Below are 27,110 nucleotides of genomic sequence, written 5' to 3'. Positions count from 1 at the left end.
GGGATGTAAAACTAAACTTCAACTCAATACCCATCTTCTTCCACAAAGTCTTCCAAAAATAACCAACAAACTTACTATCTCTGTCAAAAATAATGCTTCTTGGTAATCCATGCAATCTCACAATCTCTTTAAAGAAAAGTTCAGCAACATGCTCAGCATCTGATGTTTTCTTACATGGTATAAAATGAGCCATCTTAGAAAATCAATCCACTACAAAAAATATAGAATCATACCCCTTCATTGTCTTAGGCAATCCAAGAACAAAATTCATACTGATGTCAGTCCAAGGTTTCTTAGGAATAGTAATAGGTGTATATAAACTAGTATTTTGACTCACTCCCTTTGCAACTTGACAAACTCCACAACTCTTTACAATTTTTTGAACATCCTTATACATTTGCGGCCAATAATACTTCTCTTTCAACAAATTCAATGTCTTATCAATACCAAAATGTCCAGCTGAACCACCACTATGCTTTTCCTTAATCAGATTCAACCTCATAGAACTTCTAGGAATACACAACTGAATAACTTTGAACAAAAGACCTTCTTAAATGAAATACTCATCATACTTACTTATGTGATCCATCAGATTTGGTGCTCTGCACTCTCTCCACACCTCAGAAAAATTAGGATCAACATCATACAACTCTTTCATTTCATCAAAACCAAGAACTTCAACCTTCATTTTAGTCAACAAAGAATGTCTTCTACTCAATGCATTAACAGCTCTGTTAGTAACTCCACTCTTATTCTTGATCACAAATGTAAAACTCTACAAGTACTCAACCCACTTCATATGTCTTTGATTCAATTTATGTTGACTTCCCAAGTATTGTAAAGCTTTATGATCAGTATATAGTACAAACTCTTTAGGAATCAAATAATATCTCCACTTCTTTAATGCTTGGACAATAGCATAAAATTCTTGAACATACAAAGAATAATTCCTTTTAGCATCATTCAACTTTTCACTAAAGAAAGCAACAGGCTTAACTTCTTGACTTAATACAACTCCTATTGCATTACCACTTGCATCACCTTCCACTTGAAATACTTTGTTAAAATAAGGTGAAGCTAATACAGGTAATTCAACAACCTTTTGTTTCAAAGTCTCAAAACTCTTATAAACTTTGTGTGTCCACTTCAATTCCTTTTTATCTCCCCTCATTGTCTCAGTCATAGCATTACAAAAAACACTAAAATTATTTATAAACTTTTTGTAAAAACTAGCCAAACCATGAAATGATCTTACCTCACCCACATTCTTAGGTGTAGACCATTCCAAAATTTCTTTAACCTTCTTAGGATCCATCAACTGAAATCACAAATCCCAAATACACATTCTCCTCTTGCATAAAAGAACACTTTTTCAGATTAATTAGCAACTTTTCCTCTTTCAACCTCTGCAATACTTGTCTAATATGCTCAAGATGTTCTTCCTTAGTCTTACTAAATATCAGAATATCATCCAAATAAAAAATCACAAACTTAACCAAAAATCTTTTCAGAACTTCATTCATCAACCTCATGAAAGTACTAGGTGCATTAGTCAAACCAAAAGGCATAACCAACCATCCATACAAACCATCTTTTGTCTTGAAAGCAGTCTTCCATTCATCACCTTCTCTGATTCTGATTTGACAATAACCACTCTTCAAATCAATCTTGGTAAAATACTTTGCTCCACTCAAACAATCCATTATGTCATCCATCCTCGGCATAGGAAACCTATATCTCATTGTGATCTTTTTAATAACTTTGGAATCAGTACACATTCTCCATTATCCATTCTTTTTAGGTGCTAATATAATAGGTACAGCACATGGACTCAAGCTTTCTCTAATCAAACCTTTCTGCAACAACTCATGCACTTGTTTGTTAAGTTCTTCATTTAGGTGTCAATCTATATGGTGCTTTGTTTAGAAAACTAGCTCCAGGAATCAGATCCATACAATGACTTATACTTCTTATTGGAGGTAAACCATTAGGAATATCCTCAGCAACAATCTCTTTATACTCATTCAGCAATTCTGTAATTTCCTCTGGTGCTCAGCTTCCATTAGTTTCTATTGTCACTTGGTCAACATTGACTAGTACTCAGCTAATACTGTTTGCTGGCACACAACTCAGTCTTCTAGCAATTATAGGAAAACAAACTTGGTTCCTTTTCATTTCCTTTTCAAATTGTTTCCTATTAACAATACAAATTTTATAGTAGTACAATTAACCTCATCTGGACTTTCAATCAAAGGCAGCAATGTTTGTTTCTTCCCATTCACCCAAAGAGTGTATTGATTCAATCTTCCATCATGCACAACATATCTATCATATTTCCAAGGTCTACCCAACAAAATATGACAACAATCCATAGGCATAATATCACACAAAACTTCATGAAAGTAATGTCCAATTTTGAACTTCACAAGGAATTGTTCACTTACCAATATCTTATGCTCATCTTTGATCCATGAAACATGATAAGGTTTGGGATGTTTCAGCCTCTGCAACTGCAACTTGGTAACCAGCTCTTCTGATGCTAGATTTGTAGAACTTCCACTGTCAATGATCACTTTGCAGCATTTTCCAACCATCTTACATCTTGTCTTGAAAAGACTTCTCCTTAAAATAGGTTCCTCATCACTTCCCTTATTGCATAAGGTTCTTCTCACCATCAGACTTTCTCCAGTCTCAGGTCCACTTGGTGAACCCTCATCATCTTCTTGAATCACAACATTTATGTTACCTTGCCTACTTTCAGAGGATCTACACTCAAAAGATCTATGTCCCTCTTTACTACATCTAAAACAATTACCATGAAATCCACCTCTAGAATAAGAATTACCTCTTGCTCAGTAAGAATTAGTACCTCGTCGGTAAGAATTACCACTTTTCCATTCAATCTTGCCTTTTTCATCATTCTTCCATTCTAATTTTCCTTTATCTTGCATAGAACTATCATATCTACCACTTTCTCCATAAGATCTACCTCTGCCTATCTGGAATCTACCACCTCTACCTCTTTGTCTTTGTTCATGCTTCTTTGTCAAGATCTCCTCAACTGTCAAGGTATATTAATATGCTTCTTCCACACTTTCCAACTTCACAAAACTTATTCCATCTTGAATTCTAGATCTCAATCCATTAATATACCTTGCAATTTTCTCAACATCATCATCCACATGTCCAGATCTGATGTCCAATCTATAGAGTTCCTTAGTATATTCTTTCACATTCATGTCCTTTTTTTTTTTTTTCAAATTTTGCATCTTTTTCAATAGGCTAACTTGGTAATCAATAGGGAGGAATTTTTTCTTTACCTTATTCACCATCTTTGGCCAAGTTTTGATCTTCTCCTTTCCTCTCCTTTGTCTATCAATTTGCAAGTGCTCCCACCATAATGATGCATGACCTTTCAACCTAGTGACTACAATCTTCACTTTTCTATTATTACGAGGGTTTTCATACTCAAGGAACTTCTCCATATTATGAATCCAATCCAACACAACATTGGTATCCAATTTTCCGTTACAAGGAACAAATTCTACAGCAAGCTTTGAATTTTCCCTAGAAAACACTCACAACAATCTTTCCTCATCTTGATCTTCTTCAAGTTTTGGATTATGGTTTGGTGCTACTACTTCATCATCACTTACATCATCAAGATGTACTCCTCTTCTCTAGGCTATCTCCACAGTATCTAATTTGGCTACAATTTTTCTCAACTGATCCAATATAGCATCATCAACATTTCTTTTACCACGAATCATCTTTACAAATCAGTGCCTGCAAGATTGTAACCCTCTGCAAGTTATAAGTCAAATCCACAGATTTTCCACCCTACAACCAAATCTAAATCAGGGTTCTACATGATCCAATCTCCACAAGGATGAACCTCAAGATCTAATACCAACTGACACAAGCAAAGGATGAATAACTAGGGCCAAAGGCTCACCCAGCAATCCAAACCATCCTGCAAGAGTTAACACAATAGAAGAAAACACAAGGAACAACAACCAAAGGAGGAAGAAGAGTGAAATACTTTTATTGATTCTCCAAATATTCAACATACATGCCCAGTTTTAAGGCCTTCTAGGTTACGACCAATAATATTTAAAATTAGATTTCAAATTTGATCTTGGAAGTTTGCATCCTCTATCTTGCTCTAAGGATTCTCTTAATTGTTGATCTCTAATCCACCTTAATTCTAAGCCTAAACACTCTATATATACTTGCCAAAATGGCTCACAGAACATTCTAGAACATAGAGAAGCCACAAGTCGACTCTCAGCAAATATAACTACCATACCAAAATTAAATGTGAGCAAAGTCAGCCCAAATAGGAACCAGACACAAATTACTCGACAAAAGAAAACTTTCCAAAACTAGCACTCAACATCCAAAGGGATTATAAGGTAGTAACTACAAACTTGGTAGCAACTAAAAATTGCAACTCGGTAGCAACTAGAAACTGGAACTCAATAGCAACTAACAGAATGAACAAAATGTGCAAGATTACAAGGAAAACCTAGGATGCTCCTACATCAGATACCTCTTTTATAATACATCAATCTATCATTATAAACTATAGCAATCACCAAGCTTCATCTATTATCGCTAGAGCACATCTATTCACTCTTGATCACCTATAATTACTACATATCACAGTGACAACTTCCATCTCATCGCTAATTGCTAAAGCTGAAACCTTATCATTTTGATTAGCAATAATCGCTATATCTCATAGCAATCTCATTGCTAATCACCAAAGTTGGAACCTTGTCATTTTGATTAGCGATAATCTCTATATCTCCATTGCACAAAATGTGATCTGTGATCGATTTTAACTTATTGCTATAACTCATAGCGATACCTCATTTTTAAAACATTCATCCATCACTATAAACTATAATGATCACCAAGCTTAATCACTTATCACCAGAGAACATCTATTCATTTTCGATCACTAATAATCACTACATATCATAGTGACAACTTCTATATCATTGCTAATCATCAAAGCCAGAACCTTGTTATTTTGCTTAGCGATAATCTCTATATCTCATGGAGATCTCCTTACTTTATAGCTAATCGCTATATCTTTTTTGTGTTTTCACCACATATAATAATTACAGCAATGAGTGATAGAGATGTTGCATCTCTATAAGTCATGTTGATGACTATTTTTGGTGATAAAAAAGGAGGAGATATTGCTATAGAATATAGCGAACTCTTTTATAGCTATACAAAGAAGGCCTAATCTTGACATAGTGATAAGCAATGAGGAAAGTATATCGCTATGACATATAGCGATCCCTTTTATCGCTATGTGAAGAAACTGCAAAAATAATATAGTGATGAGCGATAGAGGAGGCTTATCACTATAACATATAGTGATCATCGGCAAATAGAAAACAAATATAATCATTACAGTGATGAGCAATAGAGATGTTGTATCACTATAAGTCATGGTGATGAGTGTTTTCTGTGATCGAAAAGGAGATATCATTATAGAATTTTATGAACTCTTCTATTGAAAAGGAAGAGATATCACTATCAGTCATGGCGATGAGTGCTTTCAGTGATCGAAAAGGAGGAGATATCACTATAGAATATAGCGAACTCCTTTATCAAAAAGGAGGAGATATCGCTATAAGTCATGGTGATGATTTTTTTCAATGATTGGTAAAGGAGGCTTATCACTATAGAATATAATGAACTCTTCTATCTTAAATGAGGAGATATCACTATCAGTCATAGCGATGAGTGTTTTTGGTGAGCGAAAAGGAGGATTATCGCTATAGAATATAGTGAATCATTCTATCAAAAAGGAGAAGGTATTGCTATAAGTCATGGCAATGAGTTTTTTCAATGAGTGAAAGGGAGGCTTATCGCTATAACATATAGCGATCATCAGAAATTTGGTCAAAAATTGGTTGAATTTTTTACCAAAAAAATAATGACAAAATAGTTTGTCAAAAATTTGACCAACATGAGTCAAAAATTTGACTAGTTTTTGTTGAAAAATTAGTCAAAATGTACTAGTGCAAACCCCATCTAATGAACATCATGAGTTTATCCTCCATATACCCATCCCCATAGAAGAACCTGTCAACCTCCATATCACCTAGGGTGTCTTGCAAGAGTGTGGAGGTCATGAATCTACACTTGTATATTTTGAAAAGGTGTTGAAAGTTCATTTGTATCTCTATTTTCTTTCTTAGTCTCTTTGTTTTCAATTCAGGCCTTGTAGCCTTTTTAAGCCGCAGTTTTCCCTATCTTTCATCTATCCTTCAAATCTCATCCTTCATGTCCTTATTTCTTATCTTTTATCTTCTTGTTGTTCTTGTACCTTATTTCCATTTACAACATTATCTCATATTTATAACAATACTCTTTACTATTTTATAGGGCTAGTCGAGGGCTAAAATTTCTCAAGTTGATGATGTCATACTTTCTACCATTAACTTTGGCCTTGATAGCTATGCCGTGTCATAGCTTACACACCTATAAAGTTTACAATTTGAGTCAAACTCATGATGTATCTTATTCATTCCTCTTATGGTTTTTTTTTTTCTTTAGGGTACCCCACGTGGCTCGAGGTCAGGAGAAAAGAGAAAGAAATCAACAAGAACACCCAAACACAAAAAGATATTAAATGCATGCCAAGTCTATATTTTGAAATTTATTATGAATGAATGGAAGTAAAATTAATTTATTTTTGTAGAGTTGATGAATGCACCTGACACTACTAATGTTTAGGATAGGGAAGAGTAAATTTTCATATTTTATTTCAATTAAATTCCATCACCATGTCATAACATGTTATGTTTTTCCATCCAACCAATTGTCAAAGTTGTCTCACAAGTATTTTTTCCTCCTACAAGTACTTGATATGCATATGAGGTTATGGTACGCATTGGTCCTATATACATATTAAACAATTGTATTTACAAATGAGTACATGTTTTTTTTTTTCAGTTTTATAGTGATTATCAACAATTTTGGGTTATCAACATGTGTTATTTATGTCTTACCTATTACAACACCACTCGGAACTTCATACAAATCCTTTCACATTTCATTTTTTTTAGAGTCCTAAGCATCAAAGATGGGGTCAAACACAACAAAAGCTAGAGGTAAGCATCTAGATTCTTAGTTAAAGCACTCTTGTGATCTCAATTTCAATTTCTTATTTGCGTGATAAAAATCCCTAACTTGTACTCCATAATTCTAACATTTTATCACTTACCATACAAGTTGTACCTCATACCAACACTAATTCATCACTAGTTTTGCATCTTGGTAGCATGGGAGATCCAGCTCAAACTATAGTACATATTTTTTTCACTCTATTTAGAACTGTTAATGTGTACTCTACAATTCTAACATTTTATTGCTTACCATACAAGTTGTGCCTCATACCAACATTGATTAATTAGTGGTTGTGCCTCTTGTTAGCATGGGACGTCCAACTCAAGTTGTAGTATGTATTTTTTTTACTCTATTTGGAATCCTTAATTCCACTATATAATTCTACTATTATCGCTTACCATACAAATTGTGCCTCATACTAGCATTTTTTCATCAATGGTTGTGCCTCCCATTAACACAAGAGATCCAAATCAAGATCTAGTATGTATTTGTTTTTTTTGCTCTATTTTGAAATCCCTAACACCTATTTCTACAAATCTAACATTTTATCACTTACCATACAAGTGGTGCCTCATACTAGTATTGCTTCGTCACTGGTTATGCCTCCCATGAGCATGGATTCATCGATAGTTGTATCTCCCATCATCACTCTACCTCATCATTTTGGTAGGAGTCATTCCCATCCATGAAAGAGCCAATTATCATCACCATTTAGTCCAAGTGTGGGAAAAAGAGATGAGGTAAACAAGAACTCAACTATCCACAATTTATAACCTAATTTTTAGTTATTTTCATATTGTTATTAGATAAGATATTTGATATAGCATGTTAATTTTCCTTGTATAGACACCTGGTGAGCCATGTACTGCATCAAAGAGGCTTAGTTTTGATGATCTAGCACAATCATAGATATTGATAGAGATATACATATTCATTGTGGCCATTACACAATATTAACATATATTCGACTTTTGTATTGTATATAATCAACATTTGTATACATTCAACTTTTGTATTGTACCTATGAGAAATGGCATCTTTTTGTAACTATATGATTCATATGGAACACTATTGTTCATTTTGATATACATTAAAGTTTAATTTCCATCCAACTTGTACAATGTGTGTGTACAAATTTGTATTTCATATTTATTTCTTGTAATTACTCAAACACACACATGTTCATTATTTTATATAGAAAATGTAACATGTTTATCAAATCCATTCTAAGATGTAATCAAAATCATATGTGACTTATTTTGATTTAATAAGACATGAACAATAAAAATATGTCATTTTTTTGTATTTGTGTCAAATTATTAAAATTTCACACTTATTTAGATGTCTTTTGGAAACCCTTATCTTGTGGTTTGACGCCCATTTGGCATGCGTAATTAAGCAAACTTGAGAAAGGATCTAACAGTGAAATTAGGTGATTTTATAATATTGTTTATAGCTTGTTATGCCACCTAATATGTGTAGGAGTTTGCTCCAAAAGGCTTTGCAAGAATTTTTCAAAACTTGCTATGTGTGTCATCTTTGCATCAAAAGTTGCAATATGGAAACTTCACATCTTTTTCTTAAAGAGTGGAAGGCCAAATGTTTTTTTTTGTTAAGTTAGGATGTGAAAAGACTCTAACTGACACTTCCACCATGTACAATGGAAAAATCAAATCAACTTTGGTTTTACTGGATTGAGTCACTAAAGCAATTAGCCTCACAAGGTCACCAATGTAGCTTAGAGACCTTTAGGGATGCTTTTGTTGAGTGTGGTCAATAATGTCTGAGGGACTTTGTGGCTGAAATGAGATTATCCCTAGCCAAAACTTGGCCAAACAAAGATAATAGAGAAGAAAATTCAATCCCAAGACAAATGGCTTGAAATATACATAATGTTGCTCATTTGCACTGATCAACATTGCAACTTTTGGCATTAGTCGAGAAGGGATGTGAAATCCAAACAAAGTTGGATCTCCTAAAATAAAGATAGGTAATTGTAGACCTCAGCAATGTGATCCTATAGCACTTTATATTTTGTCAATACCTCGCACAAGCTTAGAGATATGACTTCTCAAATATCATTTCCCAATAGTGCTTAGAGACCCTTAGGGATGCTTCTATTTAGTGTGGTTGATAACGCCCGATGGACTCTGTTGCAAAAATGAGGTTGGCCCTAGCCTAAACCTAATCAACAAGAGCTAATAGAAAAGATGGTTTGATCTTAGGGTGAACAATTTGAAATATACACAACCTTGCTCATTTGAACTAAGTAACAATGCAACTTTTAGCATTAGGCGAGAAAGGGATGCCAAATCCAAATAAAGTCAAATCTCCTAAAAATGAGATAGGTTATTGTAGGCCTTGAAAAAAAAAAATCTTGTAGTACCTAACAGTTTGTCAATACCTTAAAAGAGCTTAGAGATGTTCTGCTCAAAGATCTCTGCCTAATAATGTTTAGAGACCCTTAGGGATGCTTATGTTTAATGTGGTCAATAACGTCTGAGGGACTCTATCACTGAAATTAGATTGGACCTAGAAAAACACTAGACCAATCAGAGCTGACAAGTATACATTTTGATCCTAGGATGAATGGTTTGAAATATACACAAGCTTGCTCATATGAACTGAGAAACACTATAACTTTTGGCATTATACGAGAAAGGTATGCCAAATCCAAACAATGTTGGATCTCCTAAAACAAAGACAGCTAATTGTAGGCCTCAACAATTTGATCCTATAGCACCTGAGAGTTCATCAATACCTCGCATGCGCTAAGATATATACCCATTTAAAGATCATTTTCCAATAGTGCTTAGAGACCCTTAGGGATGCTTCTGTTTAGTGCAGTCAATAATGCTCGAATGAATCTATCACCAAAATAAGGTTGGCCCTAGCCTAAACATGACCAACAAGAGCTAATGGAGTAGATGGTTTGATGCTAGGATGAATGGTTTAAAATATACACAACCTTGCTCATTTGAACTGAACAACATTGCAACTTTTGGCATTAGGCGAGAAAGGGACCATGTGAAATTAAAAAAAAAGTTAGATCTTCTAAAAATGAGATAGGTTATTGTAGGCCTCAAAAACATGATCTTGTAGCACCTAATAGTCTTTCAATACTTTGTACGAGCTCATAGATATTGTAATGCCCCACCTGGAGATCCTTGGAAACAAGGATGAAATACCAGCCAAGAATTTTTTTTTTTGCAAGTATGAATGCACATGACAACATCATACAGGGATCACAATGATCGCAATGGAAGACTTCACCACCATCCCGACAACCAACGAATCTCCAAACGCCACTACCAAACTGACACACACAAAAAAAGCCAAAAATGACAACGCACATGATGAGGGCACAAGAAACAACCACTCATCAACAAAACACCAAGCTAGGGTAAAATGCAGGAAACTTGAAATCTGGCTAAGCCTGAAATCCTGAAGCCCTGAAAATTGGCTAAGTCTGGATTTCTGAAGCCCTGAAATTTCCTAGAATCCATAACTTATCTCTGAGAGGTTTGAAACCTATCTCAAACAATTTGTCGCATATATTAAAATATATCTTAAGTATACGTCAACTTATACTTAAACGATATATTTTAAACCCCGAAGGACTACAACAAAAACCCAAAAAATGAATTTCAAAAGAAACCTCCTAAATACAAAATGCAACAACATAGGCTTGAAGAACGCCCAAAAGGGTATCCAGATCAACTATCAAAATGATCAGAACGCTACAAAAAGTGCCCGTTGTTGGCACGCGCAAGTTTTAACCAAAGGGCGTGCGACACTTTTTACTAAGGGAGGGCAACACTTCTCCCATAGTGCGTGCGACACTACTCAAGAAGGCTTGCGATACTGGAAAAGTATCGCACGACATTTTTCATGAAGTCATACGAAACTCTTCCAGTGTTGTACGATACTTCTTCAATAATACATGCAATACTTTATAGTATCGTACGACATTCTTTCTATGGGCGTGCGATACTTTATCAATGTCGCACAATGCTGAACAAATGTCGCCCGTAGAAAACAAAAACACTTCAAGAAACTCGTAAAAAGGCCAAACACATAGAAAAACCTCCACACTGGGGAGTACCGGATCCACATTCTGAGGCGAGAGCACTCAAACAATAATAGAATAACTGAAAGATAGAACACTAGGATCTAACCATCTACCAAACAGAGAAGGGAAAAATTACAGAAAGGAAACATCACATTCAACTGAAAGAAACATCGCAATAACATAGTTAACATTGCAATGAGAAAAATAACCAACTAAGTACGTGGTTCCTCCCAACTGTCAATAGCATCATAAGACCATCGTGGGTCCTAGCCATCCCCTGCGCGTAACATCCCAAGCCACTGACCAGATCATCGGTACTGTCGTAATCGAGGCATCACTACTAAAAACATGCAACAAAATAAGCGTAAGGAAATCTAACATGCTAGTAAAAAAGCATAAGATAATCCTATAGTAGATAACATCACCTATCACATGCTAAACGACAATAAGCAATAGATATGCTAATACAACAATTCACAGCATCTAATCATATGCTAAACCTCATGATAAGGGAATGCACCAAGTAAACTAACATCATCTAAACATGATATACAAGCATCCCAATGAAAGCATAAATCACAAGAAATCATACTCTGAAACCCAAAGTACCAAGTGAAGACATCTAGCAAGAGTCGCACTAGGATAAAAGATCGTCTCTATACACCGATCCCTAGCAATGGTGAAGGTAGCTACGCCTCCCAACCACGTGGCACCCATAGGTCCACACCTGCCATGCTGATGGAGATAATGATCCAACCACAAACACACAAAAGAACATCCATGGCTAACACTTACGCCAGACAGTATGATGGCTGAACCAAGAATCTAAGACAATGCAAGGAGTACAGGTCCTGGTCAGACACTCAATAGGCTACTATGTAGGGACTAACATCATGGAGAGTCGCTTGGCATCGAAAAGCCCAAGCTAGGACTTGTGCAGATTCAACATCCCTCAACGGAAAGGCTCTTGCACCCCAAACCTTTTTATTATCTTAAGTTTTAGTATCATTCACACATTTATTTAATTATCACTTATATAAAGCTTCCTCTGCCAACCCATGATGCCATGATCGTCGGGTTGCGAGATAGAAGCCCCCTCCATATGCTACCCTACCCTACCCATGCTCATCCTACGACAAGTGCTCATGGGCATGCATACTCCCATCCCAACCCCAATGATCATAACTTTTGACAAATCCACGAAATATCGAGCCTCGCAAGTTAGCCAACAAATGTACGCGCATGTACTCATGTGTGGCGCACCACCATCACGAAGATCATAACACAAGGACAGGAATGAGAACACAATGCAAAGAAACACCCAACTAAAAGCAACATAGGAAGGATGGATTCTACATGAATCCCAAAGCCAAAAAACCATACATCATAAAATCACTCAACCGGCCTCAATTCGAGAGTATGGATTCTACACGAATCCCAATGATGCAACAAGACCAAAAGTCATGAACTTACTCATCCGGCCTCAATCCAAGAGTATGGATTCTACATGAATCCTAGCATTCACGAAACAAAAGCAAAGGTCCAACAGAAACCATAACAGGTATAAAATCACTCAACCGAACACAACGTCGGGAGTACGGATGCAACATGCATCCCAATGCAACATAAAAGTGCAAAAGTGGTTTGATTGATATCCAAATGGATCATCAAGGTCCACGATCCACATTGTGCCAAGAAAACTCGAGAAAATAGGGTGGCACACAAAACGAGGTAAAAACCCCAAAAATTTGGAAAACTTCAAAATTAAAACCCATTTGGCATTTGGGTTCAAAAACTCAAAAAATCAAAAAATAAATGGAATCGAACATCGTATGCAAAAACGACCAGCATAACGGCGTTAAAACCCAAACTCCCATTCCAAAAATAGGGAAAATGTTCATACCCGACCAACCGGGCAGAACCAACAAACAAAAATGGAGGGGAACACTAGTTCTCATCCTCCTAACATACAGCTGCAAGAAACGGAAGCAGAAACGGAGTAAAACCAATAAAATGGGAAGGCCCTACCTAATGGAAAAAGGGGCAGAAACCAAAACCCGCACAATAAAATAATCAATCTGCCAAAATTGCTAAAACTGACGGCAAAGCAAGAACTCCTCGAGCTGAATCCAACAAGACCAACCTCGCAAAGATCCCACGCTCATAGCTCCTAGAACGAACAAAACAAGAATCCTACAGAAGAGGATTTCCAAATTGCTCTCCAAATTTCAATTTCCAAATTGTGATAAGTGATTTAGGAAATCACTTTTCCAATTCTTATTCACTTTTTGGGTGAATAGTCGATTCTGGAAAATAGCTAGCTGGAGTAGTTAAACTCCGAATCAACCCAAATGAAAATAGGTTATTATCTGTAATGGAAATTCACCTAAGGCAAAGCTGCCAGAAATTAAATCTGAAAAGATTAAAACCTGAAAACCTCAAAAACATAGAAAAACACTTAACACTTTTGCGACAAATGCAAACTTCTAAATGCACAAACACACTCACTGGTCTAAACACATAATGCAAATGAGTTCGGATTTACTAATCACCAAAAGGTTTAAATTAAACATTTAATAAAGGATACGTCGACCATACAAGGACGACATTGGTAAAATATGAATGGTTGAATCACTAACTCCATGTGCCACTGCTAGGGATATAAATCCTGCACACTAAACAACACGATCAAGTGCAATTGCATATAATAACATAGCCGAAACAATAAATGCATTAAATCACCTAATTTAACCATTTATTTAATTATATTAAAATAACCTATTTACATCACTCACATTCGCATAATGCATAACAACGCAAGAATGAAGTAAATAACCATAGCATTAAATCCATCACATAACCTAATCATTGGTATGTCCAAATACCAAATAACTAGATATCATCATGAAACACATTGTCATCTCAAAATGGCATCATCATGCAAAATGATTAACTGAACAACATAGTAGTCTAATATCTATTATACTGGAATCAAAGAGTAACATTTGACCCTCAGGTCCTCTCAAATGTAAACATAACATGAGTAACAAATATCTCTCTAATCAGAAATATAACAAGGTAAATGTCCGCAACACATAACCAAATAATCCAACAAGAACAATCCATTCTAATCATTAATGCATTTAATAAGGCACTTAAAACACATAAGCGAACATAGTCAAAAACATGACTAACCACTGCTACAGGAACCTAGTCCCATGTAGCATGGTAATAGAACATAGTGAAATCTCTACACACATCTCAGGGTAATCACGGAACAACCTTATGATACCACATCAATCCTGGTAACCACTGGCACAAACCTTAGTGAACCAAAAATCACATCATAATCTCAAAGATCAGTCAAAATCATAATCAAAGCAACTAATACAGAAACATAAACCCAAACACCTCAACAGTGTAGACCACTCAGGGTCACAATCATGATCCCATCACAACAAAAGATCAGCAAGGTTGCATCCATCAGGACGACTTACAAAAGTCAAATGGGAGAGGCACTACAGATATGACCAGTCAAAGATTGATGCCCAATGTTGCCTAAAGACTCTTAGGGACACTTCTGTGCAATGTGCTTGATAATGTCCAAGGATTTATATGGCCCTAGAAAGATTGGACTTAGCCTAAATCTAGCCAACAAGAGCCAATAGAAAATTATTTTGAATCCCAAGATGAACAAAATGTAGGTATACACCATTGGTAAGAGTAGGAAAAGGGTACAAAAATTATTGTTGTATTTCTCTGATGTGAAACTATGGATGAGTGAAGGCCCAATATAACATGTATTATACAAAACTAATCAAATAAGGTGCAGGAAAGAAGGCTTGAGGGGTGTACATTGTAAGGAAGCATGATTGGAGGGTATAAAGTTGATGCAAGGGTATGCTAGCAACTTATTTACCTTAACAAGGGGTAATTTTTTGAGATGATATTGATTATATATGTTTAATAGAAGGTGTACATTGAAAGAATCAGTTTTGGAAGTGATTGAAGAATGGATTTCTAGAAGGCCCTAGTTTTAGGGAGCAAGTGGTGAGGATTTGATGGTTGGGAATGTAAACAAGGCCAAGGGGACTTAAAACCAATTAAATCCATGGTTTTGACACCTAAGTAGATGCTAGAAAAAGTTGAGGAATCAGGGATTAAGGATAAAGAGTAGTTGCTATGTAAAAAGTGACCCATTTTAAGCGTAAAAAGGGGTGCCATAGTGTGATAGTAAGGACACAGTAACCAAATTTGTAACTATAACAATATATAAAAATATACTATATTTCTATCTCTTACTATTTTTATATACAAAATTTGGCATCTAAATATTCACATGTTACATCTCTTATCGCTTTTTTATACAAAATATGACATCTAAATATTCACATGTTACATGTCTTCTCTTTTTTTAATACAAAATTTGGCATCTACATATGCACATCATTGTGAAGTTTCAATATTTCGTGTGACATATATACAAAATTTTCAAAACTATTCTACCATATGTAGAATGATTCATCTATATAGCACACAATCAATCAAGGAAACTTTTGGATCATCTCTAACCCTTATTGTATCAAGTATTTCCTCACAACTAGATTCATAAATTTTGATAACTTCTTTTAAGAGATCTACCATGATATGGTCTCAATTAAATATTCGTTGCAACAATAAGGCAAGAGTAATGAAGAACATGTCTGTGTGTCTCAAAATCCTTAAAAAACCATGTGCTATAATTCTTGATAGAGTACATACATTTAATTGTAAAGATAATATAAATTCAAAATTAATACATTAAACATGAAAAATTGACTTAAATATATCTACATGCCAATGGACAAAAATATACTACCTTCTACACCATGTGTTTGTCACAACAACAAATCCTACTAGGTACTCAATACCCTCACAATCAATGATTGTAGCTATCAGTTTCATTTTTGCCTAGAAATTAATTGATTCCTTCATCATTATTCTCATCTACAATAATTGCATATACGTGATCTACATTATATGGAACAATGCGTTAATGCCAAAATTGAAATTAATCTATTTTAACTAGGTATTAAATTGATAACTTAGTACCTGGTTCAACAAGGTTAGATACATGCTCAAAATCTATTGATGCTTCAACCTAGTTGAGTTGTAGTGTTGTAGGTAGTTGATATGAATCGATTGAATGCAAAGGTCTACAAGACCACCGGTCAACCCTCTCTTTTGATTCACATTCATCCCATAAATGATGCATACAAGAAGAGAAAAAACATGCAAGATTTCTAGTATGAATGGCTAGTGATGTTGCATTTGAACTTCGAAATGAATGCATCTCACTTGATCTTGTAAGTGTACAACAATCTTGCAAAATTTCAATGTTAGGTTTACATATCAACCAAAAATATCTAGAAACCATAGACCTACTTTTATTACCTAGTCCAATTATAGAATTACACCATTGCACAATTGTTTCAATATTTTCTAATATTGTGTCACCTTCATACTTTAATTCCTCTCTACTAATGGCTCTTTTCACACATGCTCCAACACTATCCTTCTCCTCCTTTCCATGTACTGCCTTGGTGAAATTCCAAAAATGTTGCACTCCACTTTTCACATGCATCCTACTCAATCAATAGAACACCTTTGCATTCTTGAATTGTGTGGTGCAATTGTTTGACCATATAATGTTGTGATTGTATCTTACATCTCATTCCCTAAAATATTCATAGAAAACTCCAAAACATCCTTGCACAAACTATGTTGAATGAATTCAATCATCATTGGTATAGAAGTGATACTCTCTTGAAACCTTTATGTCCTCCTTGTTAGGAATAAGGTGTCTCAACCTTGTATAATTCCTATTCTTATTATTTGTTTTGTAAAATGTATTTCTTGCAAATAATGTTGATGTGTCGACATCTTGAATTGTGTGTAAGGAGATCATGACTACGAGTAGCTACTGAAGTCTTCTGTTGTTGATGTTGAACTTGCATTGCAAGTGTATTGTAATCTTGTTTTGAAGATAATACATTGTGCAGGTTCTGAAGGGGTGGGGTTGTTTTACCAAAAGGTTTTTCCCCATCGGCAAATCTTTGTGTTATGTGTTTCTTTCTCTGTCTATTTTTTGTATGCATGGTTGGCTGCAATATTGTTGTCTACATGATATTGAATCTGTAAGTGTAGAAGATTTTAATAGGATTTGCATCATACTTTCCTTATGAGATTAGTGTAGGAAGCTGTTTCCACACATGAGTTTCCTTACACTCCTCTATGCTATCATGTGCATGAATAAATGCTATGTGTACAAAATTGACACTTGCATAGAGTTGTAATACATTGGTTGCACTTCATTTTGAGGATTTAGTGTATAGTTTATAGTGAAGTTAACAATTGACACAATTGTACACAAGGGAAAAGTGTCCTTACACAAGTTGAATTGCACATCTAACTATCTAGCTCTATGTGTATGACGTATGTACTCAAACTATTTCCTCTTGAGACAATTTCATAAAATTAGCTACACATACATCATTTATTACTAACTCGCACCTCTTTAATTATTGTCCATCTTTAATACCACATGTAACTAGCTTGTACTTTCCAAGAGAAACTAGTGTCTTACCAATTCCATGTGTGATATCTGGATGTAGGCATCTATGCAGCTTTTGCAAATCACCACATTGAAGGAAAAAACCTTTCAAACACATTGTCTTATAATAAATGCACCCATCATCTCGTTGACATAGTAGACTCATAATAAATTCTCTCGGTAACTTAGGAGGCACTTGTAGACCACATTCCTATAATATATCTCTAGAGTGAAAAGTAGAACATATATAATGATAAACATCATAATGCATAAAAAACTCAACATGTAATGTGTGTATGATTTATCTTAACACATAATGGTTTGATCATCTCAAAATACCTTTGGCTGATTTTAATTTGAGGAAATTCTTGAATTAACATTTCATAAAAATGTGTTTGAGTCATATCCAAATAATGTTTTGCATGTGCCTCATGGTTTGTTTTTCCAATTCGTCTTTCGACAACATCTTTTTTGTTTGGTGTAGCCTTTGTGTTGTCACACCAAAAGGTTTTCAATTAATATTCTTAGTGCATCAACAATAACTTTATCCTTACATGAGAGTCCACCTTGGAATGACCAAAAAGAAATATAATTAGAATTCTCCAATTTCTCTCGTCTCACTAAAGCTTTAGCTAACAATGTTGTACTTATCTTTAATGATTTACTTGTTTGGCTTACCATACAAGATTTTTCCATTTCATTTCCTGGTATTATGGTTGATGTAAAGACACGTTGACTTGTATTATGTGATTTTAAACCAATGGATTGGTATGCATCAAAGAGATTTCTAACAATGCTTCTATCACTACAATTTCAGATGTTCTTAACCCCTAAATTATCATTGTCTCTCTAAATTTAAGATTTTAAAGCATTTCAACAAGTTGGCATCTTCTACTTTGATTTAATTTTTCAAAATAGTTATTCCAAATCTTTTTAACAATTCTTCTACAATTTTTTGCTGACATTTTATCATGCACTGGCTTCAAAATATTTTCATCGATGTCAATTAGAAACTTTGGTTTTCTACAAATTATTCTAGGAGATGTTGATGTAGGTGCATGCTCTATATTTCCATTACTTGCATTGTGTACATTCATAATTTTAACTTGAGATGTCACATTAGGTGCATTAGGTGGTGTATGTGTATTTGTTGTAATCATTACAATTGTTGTATGTTGAACATTTTTGTTTGTCGAATTAGGTGCATTTGTGACATCAATATCAATAATTGCATGCTTATGATTTTCATTTGCAACATTAGGTGCATTGATCATGTCAATTTGAATTGGTAGATTCTCATCACTTACATTGGAGGCATTTGATGATGCACCTTCACGTAATCTCCTCATACGCTCTCTTGTTTGTGCCTTTGTTGCCTCTCATTTTTCAATAGTTCATCTCTTAGTCTTTCCCATGATTGTAGATGCAAATCACCCTACAAACAATAACATGAAATAAATACACAATCAAATACAAAATTAAACAAATGTGAATCACTATTTGATGCTTAGTCACAAGATACAAACATCTAATAACATGTGGACACAAGAAAATAGATCAAATTCATCATTTCCAAGAAAATTTCCATATAAAAAATAACATTAACAAAAATACACGATCAAATACAAAATTAAAAAAAATTTGCATCATTTTTTTATGCTCAATCACAAGATACAAACATAAAATAACATGTGGACACAAGAAAATAGATCAAGTTCAACATTCCCAAGCAAAAATGACCAAATATTTGCATACCTGGTGTAGAAAGACATGAAACAATAGTAGAATCTTGTGGCCCACAATGAAACAACATAATAATTGCTGACATGTTCTTTTAATTACACTTTTCAATAACTCGATTGGGTTATTGATTCCTAACTACATCGTTCATAGTATCTCAAAAGTCAGTCAGGTCTTACTAAACCCGATCAAGTTATGTAGAACTAGTAGACAAAGAGAAATGGGGGGTTAGTGAAAGGTAGAGGGAGGAAGTGAGGGAGTTAGAGGATTAGGGGTTTAGGGATTAGAGAGAGGGGGTTAGGAGTTAGGTAGAGATAAAGATAGAGGTTAGGGGTTTGAGAGGGGGAGAGGGAGGGAAGGAGGGTTACTGATATCTTTGTGGGTACCATCCCCATCAGGGTCTTTTTCTTAACCGAGTTTCCTTGAAAAACAAATATGGTGTTACGAGTTCTTCGATTGCTTGTGTATTATGTTTTAGTTTAATTTTGACATTTTTGATATGGTACTTGTGCAATCGGTTTGACGTTATTAAAAAAGCTAGAATACCTAATTCACCCTTGCACTCTCACCCTAGCGCTCTTAGTGTTCTTCAATCCTAACATTCCTTGAGGAATGGAAATGACCTTTTGTCCTCATAAATTAAACAACTACCTAAATTAATAGGCAAATGTTCTCGATCTTGGTATGTCTTCATTCTTAATCTTCTGATGGGCTCTTCTATGCTTGTGTCGAAAACCCAAAAACAAAGTACCCAAAATGATAACGCACAAAGGAACTGAATTGAAGAGTGCAATTTATTTTCTTCTTCCTCCCTTGGATTGCGATTGCTGCAAATTGAAAGAAGTCGATCTCATGAACAATGTCTCTCCTTGGGATGAATTATCCTTAGCCTGCATACTCAGTAGATCGCCAAACCATAATTTACAAATAACAGGAATGGAATCAGTGAGGGCCAAGAAGGAGAAATTATTGAGGCATACACTTTTACATCCTTTCAGAATAAATCCTTGTGTATATTGAGGAGTTTTTTCATCGGCCAAAGATACATTGGTGAATTGGAGGAACTGCCCTGCCATTATAGCATTTGCACAGCTCAATGGATTCTGCCGAACACAGCTACTCAACCGGCACTTACGTGAATTCCACGCCCAATAATTTGTAGGATAGAATGCTTAATTACAACTGCAGAATTCAATGTCTCTTGCACTAAAGCACACCCCATGAGCATCACAGACCCCATGCACGTCGCATTTTAGTTGAGCTCTTGGAAAGATCATGCTCCATTAGCTCTTATCAATTCACTAAAACAATGATTAGTATCCATCATAATTTTAAACTTGCCTGATGAATATCGAACTACCTTCAGATGTATGCGACTATGTGTAGAAAATTCTTGCAAGATAAAATTTCACCACTTCGTCCCCAAATGAGGACTGAGGAATCACATCTGACGCAGTGGTGTAATTAGTGTTGTAATATGAAACACCATTTTTGTAAGGTGTTCTAGGTGAGATGAAAGGGAGCAACAAGTGATATATATATACACCATGGAATTAGTAATGCAAAAGGATAAAATTATTATAGAGAATCATGTGGACTACATGAAAGTAGAGAGGGATATCTTGACATAGGTGGAACATCCTTTTATAGTTCAAATTCATTCAAGACAAAATCAAGATTGTATTCGACTCTGGATTTAGATCTCAAATAAAAGTATATGGCCACACGTAGTATTGGATCTTTGTTCAAAAGAATTGTACAATGACATCCAAAGTTGATGAATAAATGTGGTCCAATTCTATGTGTGGGACAATAGTGTATATGGAACCTAAATTCATACTTTCTAAAAGTCATGATAAAATTTCCTATTGGTGGAGTGTTGGCATACTTCTTTATGAAATGGTTATTGGTCAGCCTCCCTTGGCCTACAACAATAGGCAGATCCTAGTAAGCCTCAAGGGCTGTTGCAGAAGGATCCTAGTAAGCATCTAGGGAGCAGATTTAATCGCAGCAATGAAATTAAGCGTCACAAGTGGTTTAAAATTATTAACTGCAAAAAAAAGTGGTCTAAAATATTAACTCGAATATTCCTTGTTGGGACTAGATTCATTGCTACCAGAGTAGATTTAGGGTTAGGGAGGAATTATGTGGATGACTATGTGCATGTGGAAATGGTTGTAAACAATAAATTTACTCCTTTGGTGTGGAGATTTGAGGCTAGGAAGAGAAGGAGAAGATTTAAGGAAGCAAGAAAGATCACTGGAGAAATTGAAAGATTAAATTCAACTAGGGTACCAAGAAGACAAAGGTCTCCAAAAGGAATGAGATTTGCAGAGGATGAAGCGGGAGGGACACTACAAGTGAGAAAGCTCAAGGGAATGATGATGGTGAGTTTGGTCAAAAGATAATGTTTACTATAATCTAGTAATATTTTCATAGTAATATAATAAAATAATGTAAGGCAGTAAGAAAAATATAAGATCTCAATAATTGTGTAATCAAATTTTAAAAAATATCTTGACACAATCTACATCAACACTCCACGTAACCATTGCATAATTTGCAGTCATATAAGGTTTCCCTAAGACAATTCACATCAACCACATAGAATGCATCTCAAAAGCCCACAACAAACGTATTTCTCAGTGTAACCAATGCACCTACTTTCACTGCAAAAACTAGTATTTAAGCATTTATAAAATTCAATATGGAGACAATGAAATGTATCTTGTAGTTGGATATTACTTCCAAAATTAGATTTAAATGTATTTTTATATTTATATATTCAATCACTTTAATGCTGTTCACTGAGAAATCAATGGTGTGATGAATGGCAGATAGTCTTCAAAATGGAAAATAATTACCGCCAGCAAAATCCGTAGACATTTTAACGTTCACTGCTAACTTTAAATTGAAAAGCAATTATGGACAGCAACATTGTATTGCCCGAACTACAAGCAAAATCCTATTGTCAGACCTTGGAAGGCCCGAAAATAATTGAGAGACGTTTTCTATCAGCTAACTTTATGCTGTTTGTCAAAGATGGTGGCCGACTGATTATAAATTATGGAAAATGTGCTTCAAATTTCAAATTCTTCTTCTTTGTTCATTGACTATATGTTCAAGGACAGAGCGAGGCATTCTTGAAAATGAGCCCTGTTTATGATAGCATGGAATTATGTTGTTTAAATTCTCTAGTTTTCCTGTTTCCAACACTCTTCTTGGGTATCATATATGCTTGTTCACTGTGGAGCTGCAGCACTTCTAAATCATCTCCGAAGAAGGCGAAGAGCCATTCTCATAAAGATTCATATAAAAGGACATGTTCTTCTGCTTTTGCTCTTTTCAAGGAGGGGTTTAAGAGCTTGAAGCAGAGGCAAATTCACTCGGACAAAAATGTCGAGCCCCTCAGTGAAGCCTCTAAAGTAGTAGAACCTCCAAAGTCTATGCTTGGAAGTAGATTGGAGTAGAGTAGCACAAGCATGTCAACAACAGTGGCAGAAAAGGAACTATTGACTCCGCTTTGCGGCAATTCTCTCAGTGTGGAAAATTCAGGGCTCTGCTTTGAGTTGTCAGAGGAATTATCTTGTGACTCTACAGATGGACGATTTCGAGTTAGTGGCAAGAGTAGGAAGAGTAGAAGGAAAAACGTTTCTGAGCTTACAGAAAGGATTAAGGTTTATGCAAGGGTCATAGCCCTTAGTTGCCCGTAGTTGTGTTGGTGCCGTGAGCGACAAGGACCTCTTGCTGAAAGAAATTGGAAACAAGGAAATTTCAAGTTCCAAGAAGAATAGTACTTAGACTTACAAATTCGATGCAATTTTCCATGAATCTATTGAGCAACAAGAAGTTTACAATGCAAGGTAGTGAATTTCCTCATTTGCCCCACTTTCTTTGCATACTTAGCGTTGCATAAAATAGGCTTCATTTTCTCCAGGAAATAATGCATGCATTCCAACCATGCAAACTGAATTTTCTCCAGGAAATAATACATGCATTCGAACCATGCATAAAATAGGCTTCATTTTCTTCAAGAAATAATACAAACCAAATTTTCTTGGCCCTCTCTCTTAATTTCTACGTTGAATTGAGCACCGTATATTAGAATTTTATTGCCGGTTTTCTATGTTGAATTGATTTACATGTCAGAAATATCTGTGATACTTACACTAGAAGTGAATAATAGATTCCGACTAAGCTACTGTGTCGATAGTTGGTTAAGTGTTTGTATTTAATTGTCGCTAAAATATCTGATATTTCTTGTGATCTAATCTTGTTTTGTGACAAAAATATTTCAATTACTACGCATGAAGCATTTGAGAAAAGCAATTCAATTAGATATTACTCAATTCCTATTGTGGATAATACAATATGCAAACATGCAGGCTGTCTAGAAAAGAAAAATTCAGAATAGCTTCCATTTTAATATTGTTTTTAGTTGTACTGAATTCTATAGAATGTTGTGTAATTGATTGGAATGAATGTGTGCAGCACTCGAGAGCTTGTTGATGTTGTTCTCCATGGAAAAAATGCATGTGTGTTTTGTTATGGAGCTACAGGGGCAGGCAAAACTCATACAATGTTGGGAACCATTGAGAACCGAGGAGTGGTGACCATGTCGATAAAAGATATCTTTACAAAAATTGGGCAGCAAAAGTGTTACCAAGAACTAGTGGTTGTGCTTTCATATATTGAGATTTACAATGAATCTGTGAAGGATCTCCTCTCCCCTGGCGGGCCTCTTGTTCTGAGAGAGGATAAACAGGTTTTCTTTAGTCCAATCTCAAGTTCTTTGTGTGAGCATTTGGGGTTTCTTTTATTGACCTAAATGAACTTTCGTTCTTTCAGGGCAATGTATCGTTGCTAGGGATCACACAATGCAGGACTTATTCAACCAAAGAGGTGTGATTTTCACTTTTCTGTTAAATTTGGATACACAACAGAGAATACAAATCATACAACAAACTTGTCTAAATAAGCTTGCATGCAGGTAATGGAATTACTTCAACAAGGAAATAAGAATAGAACTACAGCGTCCACTCGAATGAATGAGACTTCGTCTCGGTCTCATGCTATTATTCAGGTTTGCACTTCATAATACAAGTCCTCTAATTTAGAATTTTTCAGTGTTCAAGATTATGTAGGATCATAACTTAAATTGTTTTTAAATTGTTTTGATTATTGTTGCAGGTTATGGTGGAATGGAAAGTGGATGGGGGATCAAACACTGAAACTTGCAAGGGTAAACTATCTCTAGTAGATTTGGCAGGGTTTGAGAGGGCTGTGGCCACAAATCAAAGGACAGTCAGATGTGCGAAAGGAGCCAACATAAACAAATCACTCTTGGCCCTTAGTAGCTGCATAAATGCTCTAGTAGAAAGGAAAAGACACATCCCTTACAGAGATTCAAAACTAACTCAACTTCTCAAGGTATGAAAATTATTATCCTTAAGATTTTTCCCAATTTCTACTTTTCTCACTTGTAAGCTTTTAGAATGACATTATAAGGAATATGATGTAAGCCATTATAAGGAATTTGCCCAGCATATATCTACATAACAATTGAAAATGTTTGAATATAAAAAAGAAAAAACTATCTTGGCAGGATCTTTTAAGGGTCGACTGACCATGATAGGCGTTGCATGATTGCAGGACTCATTAGGTGGAAATTGCCAAACTTCCATTATTGCAAATATCAATCCAAATAATTTAGCTTATACAGAAATGAAAAACACTCTTCACTGGGCAAATCGAGCAAAAGAGATTCCTACAAAGGTAAGTTATGACTAGATTTTAATCAATTGCTATTTTAACAGTTTAGTTTTATTTGGAACTGGTCAATAAAATGATCTTTGATAGGGAGTATCATGATATTACAGGTCAGCAGTATTGCAAATGAAGGGGAAGTCAAAATTGAACACTACAAGCTTCTCCTTGAAATGCAAAAGGAGATTCAAGAGTTAAGAATGCAACAAAAGTTAATTGCTCTTGAAAAACAAGGCCTGAGTTATCCAACAACAGGCCAAGGAAGTTAATAGTCAAGGGCTATTAATCACCATGCATTGTGAAAAATTCCAGTCTGCTATTGCTACGATGGTATCTATATATCAAACTTCGAGAGAATATAGTATTCATTGGATTATGATTAGTTTAGATATATCAAATATGTAAATTCACAAAACCAAGAATTGAAAAAATTATATAACCATTCTTATCACTTGGTAACTAGATAGTGGAAGAATTTTTATATGAATTTTTTTAAATACTCAGAGATGCACCAGTTAACAGGGCAGTGCCATTTAACTTATTAATTTTAGATGAGTGCCAAAAGAGGGAATATGTATAGAAGTTTACTGTACTGTTGAATTTAAAAAAACAAAATTTTCGTTATAATAATAAATGGCTTCAACTTGGCTTCAACTAACTGCCAAGAATACAAAAATTGAATCCAAAAATTTCCTTGTACTGTGAACTAGATAACCAAATTTGTTTACTTTGACCAGGTAGCACGGATTAAAATGATCATTAATAATCATCTAAGAAGGATTATCAAATATGAAAAATGTTAGGATCGTAATATGGTTGAGCAAGCATGAACTGATCACGGTATCAATGTTTTCAACAATAGCCTAACATTTTTATTTAAAAACAATGGAAAGGTATATTTACAGTTATAGCAAGGATTTACCATATGTTAGTTTTAGGTAGCTTGGATAGTTGTTCATCCATATGTGATTAATTAGGGAATAATTGTTAGAGTTAGGACAAATATTTTTTAATTAATTGACTCCTTCTAGAAGCAACTAGAAACTTTTTGGTTAGGAAGCAACTAGAAGCTTCTTGGTTAGGAAGCAACTAGAAACTTCTTGGTTGAGTTGTCTTTATCAAGAAGCAACTAGAAAACTCTTGGTTAATAGTATAAAAGGGGATCAAGGGAGGCATTCGGAGAATAGAACAGAACAAAACAGAGAACAACAAGAGTTGTAGAAGCATTTGTAGTGTTAGCAAATGAGTTTGCAGTGATAGCAAACAATCTTGTAGTGTTAGTAAGGGCGCAATGATAGTGTTGGGGATAGTAATGGAGAATATCAACAACAGAAATTAGAAGGTTGTTTGAATTTTGCCAATGAGAAGAAAGGAAGTTTGTATCTCTTGATTTGCTAAAGTTAATATATTTTCCATTTGTAGAATTGGTTTTCCCTTAAGGGTTTTTCCAGGGACGATTTGTCCAAAAATATTGTGTTCTTTGTGTTCTGAATTTCTTTCTGTATTTTATTGGTGAAGTTGTAGTTGTGTTATTTTTCGATATTAGTTGTGAATTTATTTTTAATAGTTTAAAAATCATTTACGATAGGAGATTAATAATCAGTGACTGCAATAGTGTTAATTTTCACACGATCAACGACCTATCATATAATGATCCTAAAGAATTAGTATGATAATAACATAGGCACCAAAAGAAAATTCTTTCTCCTGCAAGATTGCAATTAATACGAAAGCAAGAAGGTGAGCTCAGAAAAATAGACTTATTAAAAATTGAAAAAAAGAAAT

The 27,110-nt window shown here is 34.9% G+C and overlaps 1 pseudogene; it reads left to right on the top strand.

The window, feature by feature from the left end:
• Positions 1–22,708: 22,708 nt before the first annotated feature.
• LOC149568662 (kinesin-like protein KIN-8A) lies at positions 22,709–25,594 on the top strand (annotated as a pseudogene).
• The last annotated feature ends 1,516 nt before the right edge of the window (positions 25,595–27,110 follow it).

The sequence above is a fragment of the Cupressus sempervirens genome, chromosome 3, assembly GCF_028749045.1.
Source record: "Cupressus sempervirens isolate cs-2001-9-10 chromosome 3, ASM2874904v1, whole genome shotgun sequence".
In the NCBI taxonomy this organism is placed as follows: domain Eukaryota; kingdom Viridiplantae; phylum Streptophyta; class Pinopsida; order Cupressales; family Cupressaceae; genus Cupressus; species Cupressus sempervirens.
Note: the sequence above shows the minus strand (reverse complement) of the source record. Positions and strands in the feature narration are given on the sequence as shown.